General features: G+C 43.1%; 1 protein-coding gene across 3 annotated transcripts in view; it reads left to right on the top strand.

Moving 5' to 3' along the window:
* The first annotated feature begins 4,214 nt into the window (after positions 1-4,214).
* The window catches only part of LOC138511080 (abnormal spindle-like microcephaly-associated protein homolog), a 200,859-nt gene continuing 190,385 nt past the window's right edge, over positions 4,215-14,688 (top strand). For 2 of the 3 annotated variants that reach the window (XM_069626578.1, XM_069626579.1), the window contains exon 1: positions 4,215-4,289. The gene's annotated coding sequence lies outside the window, so the exon portion shown is untranslated. The remainder of the gene's footprint in view (positions 4,290-14,688) is intronic. The other variant, XM_069626580.1, reaches the window with a different exon arrangement.

The raw sequence follows: 14,688 nt of genomic DNA, 5'->3' as shown, positions 1-14,688 counted from the left end.
TGGTCAACCTTTTCCCATCCTTCCTGTACAGCTTCGCACAGTAAACTTTGCTTCAGATCCTCTGCAGATGCTCGGGCCCACTCCTCCTTCACTATTCCTGGTTCAATATGTGCAATAATGCATTCTATATCCTTCTCATCAATACATACTTCATTCTGTTCTCCATTATCCCAAGGAAATCTAGAGAAACAATCTGCAATGACATTCATTTTACCAGGCGTGTACACAATCTTCACATTAAATTGCATAATGTCAAGGATCCACCTGCGAATCCTAGGGGACACTAAATGTGGATTCTTAGAACTTAAGACGTGTATCAATGGCTTGTGGTCAGTCTTGAGGATTATTCAGAGGCCCCAAATTAGACCCCTTAAATGTTCCAGAATTCATCTCGCTCCGAAAGCTTCCTTTTCTATGGTTGAGTAGTTTAGTTCTGCTGCCTTCAAAACACACAAAGTAAAAGCAATTGGTACTATGCCATTCTCCTGGACTTGCTCCAACACTCCACCCAGAACAATATTACTAGCATCAACTGTAATTATGTTAGGGGCTATGCTGTTGAACATGCCTAGTGTTGGTGCACTGTTTACGCTCTCCTTGTTGTTTTCTAGTTCATCTTGGCACTCTTCAGACCACACAAACTTTGTTGACTTTTTCATGAGCTCTCTCACGTGCTGTGTTCTGTCTGTAAAATGTGGTAAAAATGTTGAATAGTACACTGCTACCTTCATGGAAACTGCTCAATTGGTCTTCATTTGAAGGAACAGGCATGTTTGATATTGTTTCCACCAGATTTCTCTTTGGACTGAACCCTTCGGAATGTATATGTCCCAAATATGTCACCTCTCTCAATTTGATCTTACATTTGTCAATCTTAAGTGTGAGACCTTTTTCTTGTATGACTTGCAGAACTCCTAACAGTTTGGCATTATGTTCTTCTTCCGTCATGGTTGCAATCAGAATATCGTCCTGGAAGTAGTATACACCGTCAAGGCCCCCAAATAGTTGTTGCATCAGTCTCTGAAAAGCAGCAGCAGCAGATGCTAGGCCGAAAGGCATGCGCCTATATCTAAAAGCCCCCAGGGGAGTGACAAATGCGTTTAAATGTCTTGAGCTTTAATCCAGAACCACTTGATGGTATGCTGATGACAGGTCCAGTGTAGTAAAATATTTGGCAGGCTTCATGGTTGTCAGCATCTCCCCTATATTTGGTACAGGGTGCCTATCAATCCAAATGTTGGCCTTAAGATCTGAAGGTCGACACACATTCTTATGGAATTATCTGGCTTGCGTACAATTACAATCGGGATAACCATTCAGAACACTCGATGGGATCTATAATCTTTTGTTTACACAGTTTTGTTAACTCCTTCTGCAGAACATTTCTTGTTCCCAATGGAATGTTTCTCACCCTGTGTGCAATGGGCTTGGCACCTCTCTTCAGAGTGATCCTATGTTTGAAACCTTTGAGCATCCCAATGTTTCCATTGAATACTAAAGAAAACCTCTTTGCTAGACCTTCATTGGTACTATAATCTTCATTGGACACACATACTATCGGATTCATCTCTCCTATGTGTATCTTTATTTGGAGGGCTGCCTGTTCTTCCCATCCTACCACTGACGATCCATTTTCCGCCACATACAACTTACAGTATGTCTCTCTACCCTCAAAGTTGAGATGAACCCATTTATAACCAATGATCTTGATGGGACTCTTACCGTACCCTGTGGCCCTGATATTGGTTGTCCTCAACTCTTCATATCACCCATCCAATTCTTTGGTAAATGTCATGAGATCTACTATTGTGTATGGCAAAACTGTGTCCACCATCACTTACGTAAGTATCTTATTTATATACATGCACACCCATGGACCCCTGTTTCCTCTCGGGGTGATTGTCAACATTTATATATCCTGTTCTTCTCTGGAGTTTAAAACAGATAACAGGCTGCTTGGGCCCCCCATTTTTTCCAAAGCTCTAATATTAGAATTAATGAGGCGGTTACTTTCTTTGTATGTTCTGCCACTTGAACCCATTCTTCCTCTGCCATTTATGCAGACCTTTGCAAAATGTCCAATATGTCCACACCTGAAACACTCTGCCACATATGCGGGGCATTCTCTATCACCATTTGGGTGTCTGCCATGACTGCATTTGTTGCATCTCCCTTGCAGTCTATTAAATGTATCTCTTTCTCTCCTAGGCATTTTGGCAGTAACCGTGGACATCTTCCTTATCAATGCTACTATGGAATCTTCATCATCATCTTTTTCCACTTGCACACTCTTGATTACTGTCATATCTTGTTTGTTTTGTACTGCCCTCATGCATCTATCTCCTAATTCCATTGTCCTGGCAATATCCACTGCTTGGTCTAGTGTGGGGACTTCAGCCTACCATAATCTTTGCTGAATGTGGGAATCAGCATTGTGAAGCACTAATTGATCTCTTAAGTATTCTTCTGCAAGGCCTGTGAACCTGCACGTTGCCATTAGTCCTCTTAAAACTGCGATGTAGGTATCTACTGATTCTCCATTATTCGATTTTCAGGAGAAGAAATTATATCTCTCGTATCACATTTTTTTTGTTCCCAAAATGTTTGGAGAGTTTATGAAGGGCAACTTCATAACGTCTGTTGCTACTAGTGGAATTTCCCGCCCCCTCATCACTATTGCTTTGATCAGGTAGGGTGCAGAAAATCCTGAGTGCTTCAGCCCCTATGCAATTTAACAGAGTGGCCTTTTTTAGGTCATCATTGAATTTTGCTCCTCCAATTGCCCTCAAGTACACCTGGAATGTGTCCACCCATTGCGCCAATTGTGTGGTGGGGCTACCAGGATCTGCAAGGAATGGGCAAAGCGGAGAAGGTGTGTTCTGCATTGTTTTGCTCACTGTTCGCTGTGTTTTGTTCACTGTTCACTGTGTTATGTTCACTGTTCACTTTTTATTTATTTGGTATGTCCACTGTGCAATCACTGTATTGCATATTTTATGGTGAGTCTTGTTTATTGTTTAAACATTCATAAGGTTCGCTAACCCCTGATATATTGTGGAGCCTCGTTATTCAGCTGATGTCTTGGAGAGTAATGAATGCAGGTGAACATTTTTATTACCGTGCTGGTCCTTATAACGGCGCTGCTGTAAAACTCTGAAAATGCCCACTACGATCCATATTGTGTTGCTATGATGATGTTTGACAACAGTGTTGGGGGAATGAAATGGCCGACATGTTTCAGACATTTATCAGGTCCTTTCTTCTAATAATTTCAGGAGTGAGCGTTATGCGCGCGCCATGCCCTGTAATTGAAAGATGCTTTGTGTTGCGTGGTGAGGGTCCTCGCTCTTCTATTTAATTCTGTATAAATGACTGTTGCAGCCCACCTCTTTAGTGTCCCTCAGGAGTACCTGGCCTCTCTAGTGTGGCTTATTCACAGCTGTGAATCAGCTTGCTCCGGCTTCCCAGTCGTGTCGCCCGTGGGTTGGCACCCTTTTGTGTTTGTGGGGTTAGGGGTGGCGATCCGCTCTCTTCTGGAGGGTCTCGCTTCCTCGTCGCCAATTATTATGAATCCAATAATGTTACAAGAACTGTGCATTTGAATATAAGTATATTTATTACGAGAGCTCCCAGGTGGGTGCGCTCCCCATGAAGCACAACCTCTTACTTACTCCAGCGTCGCTCCCGAACCTCACTGGTTCGAGAACAACATCGGGGTTTACATCACAATAGGCCGTTAGTTCTCTTTCAAATTCTATAGGGATTGAGGGCCATTAACACATTGCACATTGTTACTAATCAGAAATGCGATTGGACAAACAGTAATGCCACCATGCTGATATTACTTTTTTTAAATAATCATATTTTCTCATATCCTTTTACCAGATTACAATTTTTTTGTGTGAGGAATTTCTCTCACTTTTTATTTTTACAACCAAACAGTCTTTAGTGTCCATTTCCAAATCTTAAATCAATGTCAAAAGGTGAATAGCACATTTAGGTACTTTTGAAAGAATGTGTTGTAAATGATCCCTCATTGAAACTGAGCAATCAAACAATGTTTCCTTATCGTCAGCGTGTGCACATTATGAGGCGAAAGGGAAGATAATCTTTGATCTAACCTGCTGCCATCCAATTGGATCACATCTCTTTGTAGACATGTGTACCTCACTTAGATACCTCAATGATGTCACAATGCCTTCTCCTGGCATGGCATTCAGTAGATTATATGAGTTTCAAAGGGACTCTGAAACAACATCAACAAAATCTATGACCTCAAATAGTGCAAGGTAAGATCATGTTCTCACATGGAGTAACTCGAACATGTGACATTCTAGTTGTACAGATGTTATACATAAAACTACTGCTTAATTTGATATACAGCAATATCATTGTCAGCCCCAGGGGTGCACATATTTCAACAAATCAAGCTTGGAATACTATCTAAATATGTAGATTGAACCTTTTACAGTAAATATTGTAGATGCGTTGGATTTCAGGAAGAATGTGGACCCAAATGTGTTTATAAACACACACTTACAATGTACTGTTAATATACCAAGCCTCTGCTTTCTTGGCCCTACATACTACAGGGGAAGGCCAGTTGATATAAACCATGTCAGCCATCTTGGACTTTATCAGTTACTCTTTGTGGAAGCACCACATGGAGCTGCTAGATCCTGGAGTGAGAATGTGGATGAAACACTGGTTTATAGGTAACTCCCAATTTTCTTTTCTGGGGTTATGGACACTTAATCACAGAGGACAACTGAATCATATTTCCTATTGCTCTTTTCATACTTTACCTTCAGGACGATAATTGGTTACAAAGCATTTAAAGTGTTCCTGAAATTGTACAATACTCTCTGCGTGTTCTGGGCTTCTTCTTGGGTTAGTACACAGGTTCCTCTTGGACTTTACCCTCTTCCTGATCTAGACCCTACATTACTCTTTTCTTTTTCTTGGGATAGTATCCAGGTGGCTGTTCGTTGACGCCTTGTCCCAGGAAACTCTTGTAGCTTGTCTGTGTCTTGGTTTAGTCCCCAGGTATTCTTCCTCTTTACCGTCTTTTGGGTTAGTCTCCAGGTGACACTTTAAGGTGTCATCTTTGATCATTCCTTCTCTTTTTTTCTCTACATATTTCTAATACTGCTTGTTCTGCTTATTTTTATTGCCAGCTCAACCATTCAGTCTCTAAAGAATGAAGCACTGTAGGGTGAATGCCTCCCCACGAGCTAAACCTGAAAGTAGGTGCTGTCATTATGCTACTACTCAATCTTATGCCATCACAGGGACTCTGCAATAGAACAAGGTTGGCAATTATGCGTCAACAAAGATATATCATTGAGACCTGTGTGATCAATGGAACTTAGATACGTTTCTTATACTGCCCATACCTCTCATTCCATCTGATACATTTAGCCTTTTCAATGACCATTAATAAGTCACAGGGAACTAACCCCCCTTCTTGGAAGCGATCAGTGGTAATTCCGATATTTCAGAAGGGGGACAGAAGTGACCTTATGAATTATCAACTGATATTGACCTTTAAGATATGCTACAATGGCATGTGTTACGCCAGGAACAGCTAGTGTTTCAAATTTTTTATCTAGGATCTCTGGAGTGCTGGAGTGGTAGGGTGTTTCAGGCACCCCTCCACCCCGGATTCCCATTGGAATCCCTAGGTCTGAATCCTGCTTTGCTTCCTTCCTTCTCTGGTTGTCAGGCTGTCAAACCTGGGACTGGAGCTTTTCAAATAGGGTTGCCTCTGGTAAGTCCTTGTTCTTCCTCCTGTGGAGTAGAACAAAGACTTACCTGTCTTTATCCTATAATTGTGGCTGTGCCTATTGGATTTGTACCATTTAATCCTATGAAGAACTTTCTACAACTTCAAAACTCCCCCTAAAGTGACTTAAAATGGTACCACCTGAATTTGGACATTTTTCATGGATCACACTTGGGTTCTTTGAGTTTTCTACCAAAGACTAGAAATGTAGTAATACCCTTGAATTACTGCAGAATTAAAACGGTTCCTTGTGATAATGTCCCTGGAAAAATTTTACCATGGAACATATTTGCCGAAAAATTGCTGTTTTTTGCAGAGACATTATTATGGAACTTGCGGGTGACAACCCCGCATCCCCAAACTCTATTTTTTTGCTTCAAGGGGAGTGCGGGGGACACCCCTGCAACCCCCGCTCCCTATGTCCCTATATATATGGTCACCTATATAATGTCACCACAAACATTTCCGGGCGACCTTATGTACGAGGACCATATATATAGGGATATTATTACCTGATACCATTAAAATGTATTAAATTATCACACCAACGCACTCCTGACATAGAAATGTATCAGGATAATGATTCTAACTTTGCTTACATGGTATATTTTCCTTTCTAGGAGTGTGATTAGTCTAACCTTATTCAGAATGTTGGCGACACTTAGGATATGGCTTAAAAGTGTTAGCCCTTTCTCTCTTTCTAGGCACTTGTACCATGTACTAGAGGATGTGGGGATAAATGTAACTGTTCCTTTGATGGTATTTCTGGGTCCTGGTTTTAACAGTGTAAATGCATTTTGCAATTGTCGCTTTTTCTCTGCACCTTAACCTTATACGTTTTGAGATTACCACTAGGTGTAGGTCTTAGACTTAGGAGTGGCAAGGGTCTGCTTAGGCCTTTAACTGTTTTTAAACATATATTATGTTATATTGTGCGTTATGTCTAACCCAAAGTATTTATTTGAACTGATACTTGCTATATTTTATATTCAAAATAAAGAGTCCATATTCTTTAGTATAATTGTGTAATGTATTCTCGTGGGGTGCCTTTTGGCACTAACTGTCCCTATCCACAGCCTTTCTTCCACCCTTGCGTAAAGCTTGACTGCTCTGTCATACATCCCCATCAGTGTTTGGTCTACATTTTCTTTGGAATCCTGTCTTTCCTTTAGAATAGATAACTCCACACCAATCACCAGAGGGCTATGGATACATTTTGCTAATACCTTACATGCCAGGTATAGCCATAATATGTACAGCACAGCATATCAAGGGGCTGCCATCATATGTCAAGTGTGGCCTTGTTTCCTCAGAAATGTGTAGAGAATTGCATTATGTTGATGTCTCGTGCTGTCATGCGACTCACTGTTGCTTTTCGTTCTGAGAGTCGCGTGACAGCAGAGAGACGGTTGCTAGAGGTCGGGGCGACAGTGCGCTGCCTCCGGGTTGGGCCGGCCAATCGTTTCAGTGGCGACGAGGAACCTCCAAGCGAGCCCGCCGCAGAGGGAAGTCTACCAGTGTGTCGGCGGCCCGACAGGACGAGCTGCCAAGTGGAGGCTGTAGAGGGGGAGCCCTAAGAAGCCGGCGGCATACAGACAAGCCCCTTTTCGCCCGCAGCTGTTGTGGGTGAGGCCCACTGGGCGTGCATCATGGTCTCCCTTCCCTGCGCCGGGCTCTCACAGATGGTCGAGTAATACGCAGCCTACGGCACTGTGGAGGCCCCGCCCCGCTGCCTTGCACTAAGGTGAGGAGAAGGGGGTGGGGACAACCAAGGACACTAGCCAGTTAATGGGCCACGCACGATCCTGAGCAGGAAAGAGAACTGGCCCTGGAATTCTCATTGGCTGCCAGGCTGTTGGTCATATTCAAGCACCAAGTGAGAAAAACAAGCTCAATCCACCAGAAACGGTCTGAGAGAGCAGGCTAACTAGTTTCAGGAAAGGTCCTGAAACCTGCATTGAATTTAAAGGGACAGCTCAGCCCGAGCAATTTCAATATAATATTAATTTGGAGTTTACACAGAACTGGTGAATAGTCTATAAGTTTTGGTTGACAGCACATCCCAGCAACAGCAGTGCCAGTGATACCTCAGAATCACTAAAGACAAATTCCTAGCAGAAATGGATGCAGCAAGCATGTCTCCACCTCCACCTTTCCTGTCAGATCCAGGGACACCTGTGAAGTGAAGTGTTCCACTAAGAGGGTGATCCCCAGTAGGAAGTGTGGGAGACCATCCTATTTAAAAGATTATGTGGGATAGAAAGCTTGATTTTTATGATGCATGTTCAGATAGGCTTTTTCTGGGTTATCACTCAGCGTTCATGACTGTTAGTTATTTAATTCATCATCACTGCAGTTATCCAGTTTCAATGAAATGTTTCCAGATAAGTTTAGCATTTTTATGTTGTTGCTTTTAATAATGCTCTGGCGTTTCATGTTCTGCTTTTCTTTATCATCCTTATGTTTCTGTTATGCACAAAAGGAGGATGTGTAGCATCCTGAGATGCTATTGGGAATGTTACATGTAATGTATGGAATGTGGAACTGACAAGGGTGGAATCAGAATGTCAGTGTATGTCTTATCAGTTGAAAGGAGCTGTGGATAAGGCCTGTGAGGCATATGCAGATCGTATTTGATGTAAATAAATAACCTTCACTGTAACCTGTGTGAGGAGAATCATTTCAATTTTCTTTTCCAATTCTCTGCATTCCTTTACAAAGGATCTCTATTTCTGGCTTTATCAGCCACTTGTTATCATCCACAGCTATTTCATGTTCCACCAAGACAGTTGCTGCTGCAACTTCATTTTCCTCCTTACACACATATTGTCCATGACACATTGGCAACCTGCACCTAAAGCTAGCTTGTATCTGCAAAATGCTCTATAACAAAAATGAAGCATTACAATTTTGAAGCTAATCTTTCTAACATAGGACACGAGGAAACAGACAAACAGGAATCTTTTGATGATCCATTCTGCACCTTGCATACGCTGCACTAAATTACTCACCTGTACCACCATGTATCTCTATTCCTGATGTAATTAATGTCCTTTAACTCTTACTATTTCTAGTCGATTGCTCTAGCCTTTTGATTTCATGTTTAGGTTGACATGGCTTTAGCTGCTGGTACACAGGGTCACATTTATCCACTAGCAGATCACATTCCTACACTAGGACTTTTATATACCATGTGCAAGATGTATCCACAATTGTCATGCCAGGATGCCAAGAATTTGGAATGCTTGGCTTTGCCGTTTGTGAAGTTCAATTTGCATACCCGATCATCTACCTTATATTCTTTAATTCCTATCATAGTCAGACTTTGCCCTTTCAGCAGCCCTTTTTGTGTGTTTCTGTACATATGCAAATGCATGGTGTAAATGTTTCCTTAAATGTTCCACAGACTCGTGGATTGTATTGAACTGCTGTTTGGGGAGGGATATTGTCAAATGCGCCAACCACTAATAGAACTGTTTATTCAATTTTAGATTTCTAAAGTTGACGCAGTGAGTCAAGGTTCAAATAGTAGTCTGACAATGTTCTTATACCAACAAAGTAAAGTATTTAATTCAAGAAATTTGAGAAAACCAGTTCAGCAATCATTCCTGTGAAAACTCAAAGATGAAAAGATTACTTTCTTGAATTAAATACTACTATTTGAACCTTGACTCACCGTGTTAATTTCTAAAATTGAATAAACATTTCTATTACTGGTTGGCGCATTTGAGAAAATCCCTCCCCAAACAGCAGTTCAATTCAACAGTGTGGCAGCCACATTTTTGGGGATTAAGCTCTGCCAGACAATCAGAAACTATTAATATTGGTATCCAGTTAATATGTCAAACATTTTTTCGAATGACAAATATGTCAAACATTTTACCGAATAAAAACAATTTCAATGTATTCTTTTTTAATTGACATGTTTTTTTTTGGTTTCGCAAGTAAAAAAAAGGGTTAAAAAAAAGGGGGGGGGGGGTTGGTGGGCGGGACCCCCGCATTGCAAACAAAAAATAACCAAAAAAAGATTCAACATTTGTATTTTCAGCAAATTATTTTTGACATATTGGCATTCGAAAAAATGCCATTCGAAATAGTCACTAGGAACCATTCATGTTATTAGTGGAATCGCTAGGGGTAAGCTTTTATAGGCTGCAAACCTCTTTACATACTAATGGATTGTAAACTCATTTACCAGGATCTGTTCACTCAACTTATACAATACGTGTTTTGTAAATGTGTGTTAACATTATAGCAATTTACCAATACAGACCAAGAAATCACATTAGTAAACCAGGCAAATACAGACCCATTAAAGCATTGGAGCAGTACCATTTTCCTGCTTGTGATCAATTCATGTTGGCTGAGGTTTGTAGCTTTTGATGGTGTCACCCTTATGCCCCCCTGGAATGTCTGTGTGCCCCCATGCCCCCTGTGAGTGTCTGTGTGCCCCCCTTGAGTGTCTGTGTGCCCCCATGCCCCCCTTGAGTGTCTGTGTGCCCCCATGCCCCCCCTGAATGTGTGCCCCCTTGCCCCCCTTGAATGTCTGTGTGCCCCCATGCCCCCGTGAGTGTCTGTGTGCCCCCATTTCCCCCCGTGATGTCTGTGTGCCCCCATGCCCCCGTGAATGTCTGTGTGCCCTCACCTGCCTGCTCCCCCCCCTTCTTCTTGGCTCTGTGTTCCCCCCGCTCCCCCTACCTGCCTTCTACCCCCTTCCCCCTTCCCCCTCCATAAATCCCACCTCGCTACCATCTTCCTATTCCCCTTCCCTTTCTTTCGCCCCTTCTCTCAGCCTTTCTCCCCTTAGCACTTACTCCTATCATCTGTCCCTTGACTTTTGATATCAGCTTGTCTGTCCCCCCTCCTCCCCTCCGTGTTCTTCTCCCTCCCCCCCCTCCCTGCTTCTTTAATTTGTCACTGACAAATTTGCACAGTAGCGTGTCTTGTTCTTCCCCTTCTCCCCACTCTTATTCCCCCATCCCCCACGCCCCCTCCTCTTGTTTACCTCCTGCACCACATCAATTGTCGTCAGACATAGTAATGTTACTGCTTGCTTTGTTCTCCTTCTTTTCCTCTCCCTCTTGCCTTACTTGTTCTATGCACTTGCACTGTCAGAAATGTCGACAGGCCTATTACGATAGTTATTTTCGCATTCTGTATTGTTTCAAGGACCTTAACTGAATGTAACTGTATTTTCCTATGTTCCCTCCCTCCTTGAAGCGATTTGAAACACATTGTGTATAGGCGCTATATAAATAATCAATCAATCAATCAGCACTAATGGAAGTGGCAAGTCCCAACTACTCCATGCTTCTGCCACAAACTTCTTGATCATATAAATAATAGTTCTCTTGCACCATTTGACACCCCCACTAGAGGCTGGCCAATATGCAATGTCAATCAGCTAGTTTATGGGGATTCTCGAGTATATCAAGTATGCAGGTCTCCAGAAACTCTTTTTTTCAAGAACCTGCTCACCAGATTCGGCGCCAAACTATTCGGTACACAACCAAATACGGATGACACACCTTGAAGACGAATTGCACATGGAGCTGGTTCAGCTGTTGCTCAAAACATGGGCTAACGAGAATGCCACTCTAACTCATTTAATTCTAAAATATGTAAACACAGGGGAAGCTAGATGTCTTTTAATTCCATGGATGTCTATGTGAGAGTGTAGGAGTGAGACCCGGACACAGAGGTGACATGGTGGTTGGCAAAGACTTTTATTTGACAACAACAACAGCAGTGGTTGGAGAAAAGTCTTAACTTGCCCTAACTCTAAGAGGGGTTTCCCTGCCTCAACAAAACAAACTCGTGTCCATGTCAGGATGTTCAAAGTAAAGTTCTGTGTCCTGTGTCCAAATCCTAACCTGACCCTCACATGCTAAACTCAATATACAGTGATAGGGGAATTGTCTCTCAGCTGACCACTCACAGCTCTTTCCAAAGTTCCAACATAAAAAGATTCCAAAAACAAAGTTGCACAAGTTTCAGGGTGTGATTCCCTTCTCATGAGTGTCTTCACATTTCTAAAGGGGTATGGATGTTCTCTTGACCTTTCCCAGGATTTCAAAAAGTCATGATTCCAAAGGTTGTACCTCTTCCCTTGAACTTTCTCGCCGCTACTGATGTCAATAGTTATGGTGCTTCCCCAGCACTTCTGTGGCTCTCCCAATCCACAGTCTAAAGGTGTATGATTCTTCCCTTTTACCTTTCTCGGTTTTTCAATATTCACAGTCCCAAAGGGTATTTTGTTCCCCTCCAAGCCACTGTGATGAGGAAGAGTGGAGTTGTTAACCCTTTATTATAGCTTCAGGGTAGTATACCTCCTCCTTAGTGTCTCTGAAGCTCTGGGTTCACTCTCCTGCCCAATTATTGGGGAGGAGATGGGAAAAGCTAAGGCCATTTCACTCTGGCGTCTGCTCCACCCCCAACGATCTGCCTCCACTCCTTCTGAGGCTTGAAGCCCTTGCCGCCAAGTAAGTACCTTTTTGCTGGTCTTGCTGGGTCTCTTGCCAAGCTTCCGTTTGCCTCTGTGAGTCTGGGACGAATGATCTGGCGGACAATCCTAGGTTGGCAACAGTCACTGCGGACCAAGCCACGCCGAAAAACGCCTTGCGCGTCCTTCCACTGGCCTCAGGTCCTGCAGCGATTTTGCTCTCAAATAGTATCCTGTGTTAAACTCTGCCGTGCTTCGGCACATCGGTGGCAACACCACCCAGCAAGGCCTCTTCTGGGATCACCTCTCGCATTCCTGCACGGGCCTTCCACACTTGTGGGCTGGTCCGTAACATCTCGCTTCGCTCCCTCTGCTTTGCAGCATTCTCTACCACAACTGCTTCTGCTCTCGCTCTGTGGTCTGCTTCTGCTGCTACGTACCTCCTGAGGAGGACTTCTCTTTTTGGGAAGTCCTCCTTTTAATATATATCCCCTATAACCAATAGGGGCTTCTGACAACTAGACCATGCACCACAGTCTTAAGAGGTATTCTTCACCTCTCCACGCCTTATTTGGCCACATAGAATTTCTTAGATAGGTCTGCTTCTTCCTTATCCCAGTCTGATTTAAAGGGACAACTCCTTTAACTCTACCGAGGTCTACTGTAGAGTATTGCATGTAGTGGGTCTGAGGAGGAGTGTGTTTAGAAGTAGATGGTAGCAGCTGAACACACTGGGTTCCCCGGAGACAGTAATCTGTTATTCCATTAGGAGGGACTTCCCCTAGGCAAAATCACATTGCCTAGCGATTCATCACATCTCGCATAAAGAAACCTCTGGCATTGATAAATGCTCCTGGAAGCATTGACAATCTTATGATAATAATCGCTCAAACCTTTACAAACAACATGATGAATTCAAAACAGTTTTTAGAAGGAGAACAAAGGCAGATAGAATTGGAAAAGACAACCAATGCGCTTTAATAACGTCCACCACTAATATGATCTCTGAGTACCTGCTTTGTACTAATTTTAAGAAGAAATGTATGCTCATTCATGGCCTGTTCCAACCTGCTGCCACTTAGGGCGGTGTAAGGGTGTATAAGGAGGAGGCTGACATACAAGTGGCATAGTGATTGCTATCGACTTTTATTTAAGATAAAAAATAAAGAGAAAACCTACCTTTCCCTATATCTATGAGGGGTTTCCCTGCCTCAGTTAAAAGTGCTAATGGGTCTGTCAGGATGTCGTTGCAACTAAAGAGTCCACTGTCCTGTGCCAAATGTCCCTATCTCTGTCCCTTACCCTTATAAATAAACTAAAGTTGTACCAATGCTCTTAGCCCAGGAGAATGACTCCCCCACACCCCCCTCCTGGACTGGATGGCACAATTCTGTTTGCAAGTCTCTCACCAGAGGGAATGACTTCCTTCCCCTGACTTAAATACTTCAAAATAAAGGATTGCTGTCTTTGGATCAAACGTTCATTATTTCTTTCCTCCAAAGGGAATGTCTCCCTTCCCCTGGATCACTGGTTTGATCCTCCTTGTAAACTCAATTACCAGGAGAATGACTCCCTTCTGCTGATGTCTGAATGTTTTTCCCCACACAAAACCAGGTGGAATGACTCCCTTCCCTTGGACTCTCTTTTCACTTGGTTTCACAATTTCACAAAGCCCGGGGAATGACTCCCTTGCCCTGGCCTTCCTTGGCTTTGTTCTCATACTCTCTTGGGTTTTGCTTTCACAGTTCACAACATCAGGGGGAATGACTCCCTTCCCCTGGCCTTTCTTGACTTTACTTTCACAGTTTGCAATGTCAGGGGGACTGTCTCCCTTCCCCTGACCTTTCTCAGGCTTTTTATCACCGTTCATAATGCCAGGGGGAATGTACCCTTTCCCTTGGCCTTTGTCAGGCTTTTTACCACAGGGCACAATGCCAGGGGTAATATCTCCCTTCCCCTGGCTTTTCTCATTGATAGACCTCTTGGTGCAGGTCCTAGACTCTGGTTTCTTTAGGTCTTTGTTGAGGAAGACCTAGTTCACTTGCCTGCCAGGTACTGCCACGATAAAGATGGCTAGTGAGGATCTCTTCCTAAGGTTGCAGGTCCCCAACCCTGTTTTCTCCTCTGTATTTTGTTCCTGATACACCTGGTTCAATCTCCTGCCGGTTACTATCATATGGCCAATTGCTTAAGATATTCTCCTTAGGTATATGTAGGTCCCAGACCCCAGGTCTGAGGTTTCTCTTGCCCCTTTTCTTGATCCCAAAGTGCCCATGTACATTCTGGAACTCTGCTGGTACTTTTTTGTTGGTCACGTGCTTCTCTGACATCTTGTTCGGCTTCTTGCATACTTGTGCTAGTTCTGCAGTGCCTGCAACGGCTCTGCTGAGCTTCTCTCTGGGCGGGTTGCACGTCTTACCACAACAGCATGGTACGATCTACCCAGGCACAGTAGACCCTA

The sequence above is a fragment of the Ambystoma mexicanum genome, chromosome 6p, assembly GCF_040938575.1.
Source record: "Ambystoma mexicanum isolate Mex_15411 chromosome 6p, UKY_AmexF1_1, whole genome shotgun sequence".
NCBI classification, from domain to species: Eukaryota; Metazoa; Chordata; class Amphibia; order Caudata; family Ambystomatidae; genus Ambystoma; species Ambystoma mexicanum.
The sequence above is the reverse complement of the archived record's forward strand: the minus strand, read 5'-3'. Positions and strand labels throughout refer to the sequence as shown.